This window comes from Drosophila arizonae, chromosome 2, assembly GCF_054131065.1.
Source record: "Drosophila arizonae isolate 15081-1271.41 chromosome 2, UAZ_ARI_1.0, whole genome shotgun sequence".
Lineage (NCBI taxonomy): Eukaryota > Metazoa > Arthropoda > Insecta > Diptera > Drosophilidae > Drosophila > Drosophila arizonae.
The window spans coordinates 1,855,908-1,866,066 of NC_142922.1; the positions used below are offsets into that span (position 1 = coordinate 1,855,908).

A 10,159-nucleotide genomic window follows, 5' to 3' on the forward strand; every position below is an offset into this window, starting at 1 on the left:
ATTTGCTAAGGGAATGATACTTATACAACCAATAATTGAATATTTATTGTATATTAAAAATTTGTTTACATATTAAATTATTTAAGTATATATGGGTATTTCTTCCGAGCTCTCTTCCTCTCAAGAGTTCAGTTAAAGTGAAATTTAATTTTTATTTAAATTTTTTTATTTTAATTTTTTTTTTTTTAACTAGAAAGCTGAAAGACAGAGACGTTTCATTAAATTTTAAAGACCTGAGTGACCTGAGTCGAAGAATCCACATTTTTTTTTACTGAATATTGACTAAAATAATTTATACTTATATTTAGCAATAAATTATTATTATTATCATTTTTTTTTTTATTCTTTCAAGCCCTTCAATAGATCTAATTGAAATGGGAAATAAATTTGGCAAGTGAAGTGTATCTGAGGCACTTCAGCACTCGCTTTGAGTTTTCCCCAAGTGTGGCTCGATGCGTTTGCTGTGTGTTGAGCCTTTTTACACACGAGCCGCACACACACACACACACACACACGCACATGCACACATACACCCATACTCGTATATTAAATACCATCCTTGGAGAGTCATCAGCATTCCTCGAGCGGTTTTTATTTCCGTTTTCATTAGTTGCTTTTTACACAAGTGCCGCCCACACATACACACACACGCATAATGGCATTAATGTCTCGTTTACACACACACACACACACATGTCTCTCTCTTCCTCTCTCTATGGCTGGCTTTTCCCACTAGTTTGTCAATGGCAGCCATTTCTATGTTTGCTCACGTATTTTGCTGTTGACATTCCCAGAGCTGCTACTGCTGCCACTGCTGCCTCTTCTCCTGCTGTTGCTGCTGTTGTTGTTGTTGTTGTCGTTGGTGTTGCTGCGGCCAGCCCGAAATGAGTATGAAAAATGCTTGCGATAATTTGTTGACCTCAACAGGCGATGTTTATGTAAAGAAAGAATAAAATAACAAGAAAGAGAGGAGGGCAAACACACACCCACGCCCACACTCACACCACACCCACAGACATACATACATGTGTATTAGGCACATACATTAAAGACATTTTAAAATTGTTTTGTCAATTTGTTGTGTGCAATGCGGCGTATGCTTGATAAGTCGCTCGACGCTCGTCGGTCTATGGCCATGAGTGCGGCACAGACACGAACTGGATTTTTGGGCGCTAATCAAATCACGTACTTAGCCAAGTAAAGTACACACAAACACGCACACACTCACACACGCATACAGGCACACACGGGACACAAAGTATGCCACACGCTGAATAAGACGTCTTAAGACGCCGCAATGGAGCTACAGGCAACGTGGCACAGGCCCAGGCACAGCAATGCGCATTAATAGCTTAGACAACACACACACACACACACACACACACATGTATGTGCCATAGGTACAGTGAAGCTGCAATTAAATGGTCTAACATCTCCTAATTAAAATATTAAATCAGTTTTAAAATTATTTATAAATAACCACAAATATTTTCTAATATCTTGCTCAATAAAAGCTTCAATTTAATCGCTATATTTGTATTTTAATAATAATATATATTTCTGTAAACATAAAATAAATACGGCCGAGAAAATATTCACATTTTGGCGATTAAACTTTACTTTTGATTGAAAATAATATTTGAGTCAATGAATCATCATCATTCATATCAATAAATAAACAAATTTTAATCTATTGTTTTCAATAGTTTTTATTTTATTTTATTTATTTTTTTGTTAAGAGCATTTGCTACCATAGTTTCCGCTTAACTTTCATTTATCTTTATTTATACCAATTTATGCATTTACCAATACTTTAAAGCTTTAAATATTACCTTCTGACTTATCTTCTTGTTAAATTGCAGTTCCGTCACTTTAGTTGTGCTAATGCTCTGAAATGCTTTTATTATCACAGCTTAAATTCATAATCTATTACTTTTTTATTCAATTACATTTTTTTTTCGAGTAAAAATAAAAAGGGAGCTGTGAATATTTAAAGCTTTAACGAATTCAGCTATGAAATGCCATGAGTTGACTGTGGTCCAACTGTCTGAGCGACTGGTCGAAGTGATTAGCGCCGTTTGCAGTTGGAGTTTTTGCTCCTGCCTTGCCCTGGGTTCAAAGCCGGCCAAATTCATATCAGTTTTGTTTTGTTGTTTTGGCGCTGTTATTTAACTAATATAAATAAAAAGCTCTTTGGGCAAAACTTTGTTTTTTTGTGGCGCTTCAAGTTGCAGGTTCGAATCCCAGCCAAGAATAAATATGAATATGTTAATAATACAATTTTTGTTTTTACTGCATTTTTATAAATTAAATTCTTAAGACGTAATAATCATAACTATAATAATAGTTGTACATTTCTCTTTTTTTTTTTTTTTTGGTGTTTTACATATTACATTGCGTATAAGAGTCATAAGTTAATATTGTCATTATTATGTTAAACGTTCTTCAGCAAGCATATCAGCCTGTAAACACGCACACAAACATACACAACACACACTCACTCATATATGTATGTATACATGCACATATATTTTTGCGGTACAAAAACTTGGCTTGGCACAAAGGCAAATTACGAGCGCATTTAAACTGGGGCGCAAGTGCTACTTAAATAACTCATTTAGGTCGCCTGATCCCCGCCGGAGTCGATGTGCATGAGTGTGTGTCTGTGTGTGTGTGTGTACATAAAATCAACAATAAACTTTGTCATCTCAATTTGCTTATTACCAGCAGGCAGGCAGCAAGGCAGGCGCAGGCAGAGGCAGAGGCAGCGGCAGAGGCGGCGGCAGAGTCGTAGGAAAAACTTTCTTATTAATGGTGGCGATTTCAATGCGCTGCTGCTACGCCTCCTACCCAAACACGCATACATACAAACACACACACACACACACACATTTGTGCAGGCAGCATGTGTGAATGCGTGTGTGTGTCCTTGTGAGCTGCAGATAATGCTGTGACAAACTTACACAGTTACTCGCTAAAATTTTGATGTGCCCTCCTTCCAGTGAGCCTCGCCCCGCCTCGCGCTTTCCAGCTGCCGACCGCAAAATGGCAGCGTCGAGGTAAAGTCCTTGCGTCTTGTTGCATGGCATGTCTTATGTCGTATGTCGTATGTCTGACGTCCTATGTCCTATGTCTTGCGGTTAGCGCTGCAAGTCGCAAATTGTAAAAACCATAATTAGTGTCTGTCACGGTACATAGACCCACGCCCATTCGCCCCAACCACACATCCTGGAATTGGAGACGGACGCAAGCTGCACTCAAGCGGAGCCAAGCTGAGCCAAGCTGAGCTGAGCTGCTGCTGCTGCTGGAAAGCAGTTGCTCTAATTGCAAGTAAATATTTTATGCCGCTTTTAATTGCCAGCTAAAATAAATACAAAATCATTATAACATTTTTGTGGGGCAGCTTCGAGCTTCGAGCTGCAGCAGCAGCTGAGTCGAAGGTGGCCTGGCCCACATTTGTAGTGGCTGGCTGCAAGTTTTTAATGATGCAGCTACGTCTGCCACTTACGCATGCAGTACGCTAGTGCGAGGGGGCAAGACACGACTGCTGTATACTGGCTCGAAAAAAAAAAAAATGTATATATATGTATATATAAATAAATAAAAAATTATATTTATATTATTATTAAATAATTTCTAAATTTATTTATTTTTCCTAAGCAATTTTGTATCGGATATGCCACGCCCAAGGTTGGCGTAACTCTACATAAATATGATATCTGCATTTGCCCAATTTTTATGCTCAATTATTTCGCTTTCCACTTCTGGTATTAGTTAGAAACTCTAAATTAGAAGCTTTGTTCTGCCCAATATACCCGTTTGGTCTCGCTTTAACGAGCATTGAAAAAGGCTGCACTATAAAATGCAAAAATCACGCAAATTATCGAAACATGCGGAAGCGCACTTCAACTTGCTGCGCATAAATCTTGGCGAAGTTGAATTGAACAAAATGGAAAAAATAGAAGAAAACTCTGCAAACTGGCTGAAAAAGTACAAAAATCTTGAGGTAGTATATAGGGGCCACGACTGCACTGTACCCTTTCTATACACACGTACCCACACACACACACACTACACACACAGGCAGGCACACACGCACACACAGCTATAAAGACTAACTTTCCAATGCCGCAAATTGCAAAACTTCCACGTTATCGCATGAAGTGCGAACATGGCGGCAATCGATTGGAAGTTGCAGCCGACAGATGGCGCAGTGGGCGCACTGGATTGTTAGAAATGCTTAAAGTAACTTAGAAAAATAATTTGATTTAATATAAAAATAAGTAGACGTCATTTAATCAGTTGCCCCCTGTGAGGGTTGAACTCACGGCCTTTGGTTTACGAGACCAACGCTCTACCACTGAGCTAAAGGGGCAGCTGCTAGCGCGCTGTTAAATGCCAAACGTATATATAGCGCGTTAGCAGCTGTGATCGCAGCTGATAACAGCCGTTGTAATTGTTTTCTTTTGCGCCAGGTGGCAACGCCAGAACGCAAAAAGAGCGTTATGTTCTAAGCTGCCAACTCGATTTCTTTTATTTTGTATTCTGTTTAAAACGTAATTAATTGCCTTTAAATGTTCATAAATATACGCAAAATGGAAGACATTGAGATCGGTTCGTCTGCACTCAGTTTATGTTCTGCCAAATGAGGCATAGCACATATAAATTGAAAGTCAATTGAGAGTATTATCCTTTGCTTGAAAACCTTTCGTTTTCGATTTCTCTTTTCTCCCCGTTTTTCCGTAGCAAAAATTATGGCGGCCAAGGCAAAAGTTTTTTCGCCAACTGTCAATTGCAATTTAGTTGATAGGATCAAAATCTTTGCGCGTACTAACGGCGCCAGCCAACCCGCCAGCCACGCCCACAGCCCACAACCCAGAGCCCAGAGCCCAGAGCCTGGGCTGACATTGTCTCTGGCTTTGCGCGGGGATTGTTTGCCTCTCCACTCTGTATGCAAAGGCAAAGTGACTCGCTGACTGGCTGGCTGCGAGAATTTTACGATTTAAATGCGATTTACGGCGCTAATTCGTAGTGCCATCGGCATAGAGCGAGCCGCCGCGGCAGTGACAGCCTCTGCCAACGGCATCGCTACAGCCAATTGAAGGGCGTGGCGTGGACTCCTGCTGCTCCTGCTGCTGGCCTCTCCTTCCCCGCCCTCAACGGCCACCGGAAAGCAAGGCAATAGCAGTCGGGCTTATTTGATGCTCTGCACATTTATCATAATGGCGCCTCGCTCGCAATGCGCCATTGGAATACGAATACGAATGGCTGAAGAGGAGAGACGAAAGAAGGGGGCTGAGCATGAGGACAGCCAATGCAATTTTGTGGTAAAACGTTTGTAATCTGATTTCAATGCGATTGCATAATGGCATCATAGCTCAATTATGAGCACTGCAGTTGCAGCGAGCCAATTGGAGAATGGAGACAAAAAAGTTAGATAACGAATAAAAAATATAAACAAATCTGATAGCTTAATTAGTTTATAGTGAGAATATTAATATATCCACTAGACTAAGATTGGATGATTGATAGATGCACCTGAAAAGGAGCTAAGGGGTGAGAAAGAGAGATGTATATATTTATATATAAGGTGAGAAGACGACGGATAATGTACATTTCAGATATACAAATAAAGAGAGTGAGTGAGAGAGAGAGAGAGTGTGATTAAAAGAAAGAGCAAGAGCTAGAAAGATACAGAAAGGGAGAGACAAAGAAAGAACTAGGAAGACAGAAAGAGAGGGTGAGCAAGTGAGAGAGACGTAGGGAAAAATAGTGCTAGAGTAAAGCACAAATACGGAGAGAAAGAGAAATAGAAAGTGAATGCGAAAGAGAGAGAGAGAGAGATATGAACATATAGAAAAGGAGCATGAGGAAGAGAGAGGGATAGAGTGATAGAGAGAGAGAGAAAGTGAGATTGCGAGTGTGTGAGAGTAAGTAAGAGAGAGAGTATATCTCTGACTGAGAGAGATATATATAGATAGCCAAAAGAATTTATAGAAATGAAGCAGAATAGAACATTGGCTGCTATCAAATTGATCACAATTTCTAATATATCGTGGGAATTACATCGACAGCCGATATAGCAGTAATCATACTGCTGCAGGATTTCATTTTGTTAAAATTGTACTTTTTGCAACCTGCATGAGTCGGTCCTGCAGTACATTCACATAAATTGAAATAGTTGCTCGAATTGTGAACATTTCATATATTGTGCATGTATGTATATACACATATAACTCGTAATCTAAGGATGTCCTTACTGTCCATTATGCCAGGGATTCATTTCTATCTCTGTGCTCTGCTCGGCTCTGCTTGGCTCTGCTCTCCAAGTACAATGTAAATTCTAAAGAGTTTTTCTTGTATTTTTTGTATCCCATTGAAGCTAGCTGCTATTGTCGTAGACCTGGCTGCCTTTCGTGAGGCCTGCTCCCCCTTTGATGGAGCTGGGCACTGGGAGCTGGTGGGTCTATCATCATTTTGATTTCTCAACTATTTCTAATGCGATTGCTGCCCCGGTTGAACAATTGGTTTGGTTCTTTTTTGTTCGTTCGTTGAGCTGCTCGTTGTCAACGTCTTATGCCACCTAGAGCTACCCACAGAAGAGCTCTCATCTTCGGTTTGGGCATGGCACACACTTCAAACCACTTGCACCGCGCACCACCTCCGTCCACGTCTCATCTCGGCTGGCTCGCTGCTGCTTCCTTCTATAATGGTAGGCAAATTCCGTTATCAGCTAACGTCGGCGGCTGCATTTAATGTGAACGGCTCGTCCTTCCCGCACGCCCCCTCCCATTGTGTCTCGCACTGCATCTGTGAGCTGCTCCTGCCACGGCTGCCACTGCTGCTGCCACTGCTGCTGCTGCTGCCTGATTATTTGACTCTAATGGCTTGATAAATGCGATTTCGAAATTGAGTTGGTGCATTGCATTTAATTGAATAAGCACGAAGCCGTCTATGCGCATATATCACTCGCCCACTGCATAATACATAGATATATATGGTATATATGTGTATATATATCGTGTCTATCGCACATGTACAGATATCAGCGGAGCTGAATAATTGGCAACTAATTGAGAAGCAGTTAGACTGCCTTCAAGGGACGGAGGAGGAGACAGATAGAGAGAGAGCGAGAGAAAAAGGGAGAGAGAGAGAGAGAGAGAGAGAAAGAGAGAGAGAGAGAGAAGTTGGCGTGAGAATATTAAATACGGCTGAATGGGCAGTATTTGAAGTAGGTGTTGCGCGTAATACGATAATAAAGAACCTATTTCGAGGTGTGCTCATAAATGCTTTGCGGATAGACATTAATCACTGGGTGTTATTCATCCTTAATTATTAGTCATTAGTCATGAGTCATTGGGCCTTAGTTAGTCGCTAATCATTATGAATTGGCCATTGGTTATTATTTAGGCATTAGGCATTAGGCATTAGGCATTAGGCATTAGGCATTAGGCATTAGGCATTAGGCATTAGGAATTAGGCATTAGGCATTAGGCATTAGGCATTAGGCATTAGGCATAAGGCATTAGGCATTAGACATTAGACATTAGGCATTAGACATTAGACATTAGGCATTAGGCATTAGGCATTAGGCATTAGGCATTAGGCATCAGGCATTAGGCATTAGGCATTAGGCATTAGACATTAGGCATTAGGCATTAGGCATTGAGTATTAGGCATTAGGCATTAGGCATTAGGCATTAGGCATTCGATATTACTATATACTGCATTTTATTCTACTTTTAGGCTGATCAAAATATATAAGGGCAACTTGAACTCATGAGAATTGCATAGGAAGGAATAGCAAGAAAGACATATCGAGAATGATGTATTTCTGCAAATGATTATGATCTCTTGGCTCGTTTCATTACGCCGAGTTATTAAGAAGTAATTCATATCCCAGCGTATATGAAGTGCTGTGGCAGTGGCTGGAGAGGAAATTCGCATTTTCGGATATTAGCACAGGGAGGAGCTGACCCCAGAAACCAGAAGCGACTTGATTTATAGGCGCGACTTTACGGCTATGTTTTGTATGCTTTGTTTCTGCTCTTCTTCCACTCATTGCTGTTGTTGTTGTTCTTGTTGTTGTGGCTGACAGCAAACTAAGTGCGAATCATTTAGGAGCGGAACACCCGCAGCACCCGCTCCCCGCCCCAGTCCGACGGCTTGACTGCCCGGACCCTGGCCCAGGCAAAACTTTTAATAATAATTTGCAAATAAATTACAGCCAAGTTGGTGGCAGGCGCCGCGCTGCGTCGCGATTTGCTCCGCCCCAAAATTCGTTCTTTGTCCTACATGCTGCGTCCTTTCGCCGTTAGAGGGTCCATTAGAAGGCATTGAGCAATTGTTGTTGCTTGTACATTAAGAACTCATTGGCATAAATTGCAATTTAATGTCTGCCTGCCTGCCTGCTGCTTCTTGTTATACCCTGTACTAATTGAAAGCGCGTGCAATGGGGTGGTTTGATGGAGATATATATATGTTGGTATGTATATATAAATATGTGCATCTTCGATCTTCGTAGACTTTTAGCATATAAGATATTGTTCCGCGTTGCTATAAATCCATGATCTTCTCTTGATATTTATGAGCAGCTGAGCTTCTATGAGCTGATATAGTAATATGCAATATTTAATTATGTGTATTTTCGATCTGCTTCTATAAGGCTGACATCAATATAAAAGTAATTCTCTATATCTAAAAGAGATGTGGGGTTTAGCGGTTAACCTCACAACCTCACGGTTTTGGTAGAGTTATTCATTATATCTTTAAGTTGACTTGAGAGATATTAATCTAGATTTATTTTTGCTTTTACCACTATATAATATATATTTTTTTCTAGTAGTAATAGCTATACTAGTAGTAGTGTAGTAGTATAGCTATATAGAAAACTGAATTCTGAACGTCTACTCACTTGCCTTTATTGATACAGTTGCAATTACCAATATCTCTCTATCTATAAGTATCGATAAATATCGATCTTTGGCTTAAGGAATTACCTCCATTTGCGAGCGATTTCTATTACTATTATACTGATATACAGTTGCTACTGAGCAGGGAATGGGATAGATATTAAAAATGATTGTTATATATATTATCTTAGATCCAGATATATACACCTTATCCAAAATTAAAAGTCATATTTCTTTTTGTATTCACTTAATTAGCTGCATAGCCGTGGCTCTCTCTATAGTACCGATTACACTTTACAGGGTATCCTTACAGTCTGTCACAGCACCGCAGCTGTAGCTCTTTGATTTGTTGTTGCTGCTTGCTGCAGACCTCTTAAATACGCCGGCTGCCAAATAGTTGAAGCATATTTATTGCTGCCCGGCACTTTACCAATGCCAGTTGTTGTTCTTGGTGTTGTACTCGGCGTTGTTGTTGGCGTTGTTGCTGGCGTTGTTGCTGCCACAATTCACACGGCGGGCAGCATTGCAGCATTGCGCATACGCCCCATTGGCCGCCACTGGCCGTAGCATACTTTTCAGCGCGAGCATTTCAATTTTATAGCATCTCGCACTTGTGTGTTTATGGATTCGCACCTCAATTTGCCTCTTGTCTCATTTTGCTCTCTCTCTCTCTCTCTCGCTCACTCACTATCTCTCTCTCTGTCTCTGTCTCGCTCTTCGTTAATGTGCTTATATATCAGCGTAAATGTTCGCTTTACGCCTTTGTCTCTGCCTCTGATTGTCGTTGAACATTGCCCAAAAGATTCCCAATTGCAGTCAGTTAATTGCACCATATATAAATATATATACGTATATATGCTATATATTTATATATATTTACATATATCTGTTTATACCTATGTATATAGTCCGCTGCAATTTGTTAAAGCTTGACCAAGTGCATGAAAATATTTTCAAGCCAAGAGTGCAGCGCGTTCTTAATGAGCAGCAGTTACAGCTGCCTCGCTGCCTTTTTCTGTCTCCCTCTCCCTCTCTCCACCTCTCCCTCTCGCTCTCTCTCTTTCAGTTTTTCTGTCTCACTCTTGCCATAATTGTGCATGTAATTGTAAACGCTGAATTAAACAAGCGTCATTAAAATGTAATTAATTGTAATTTACGTTCACGTACCGCTGCCAAAGGTGTTGGCTTTATAGTCCCATCTTTCAAGATGAGCCCAGCTTTCGCACGCGCTCTCCCCCTTTCTCACT

The 10,159-nt window shown here is 40.5% G+C and overlaps 1 non-coding gene across 1 annotated transcript; it reads right to left on the reverse strand.

Moving 5' to 3' along the window:
* Positions 1-4,303: 4,303 nt before the first annotated feature.
* On the reverse strand, positions 4,304-4,375 carry TRNAT-CGU (transfer RNA threonine (anticodon CGU)). Its single transcript has one exon. It is a non-coding gene; the product is annotated as a tRNA-Thr (tRNA).
* Between the last annotated feature and the right edge of the window lie 5,784 nt (positions 4,376-10,159).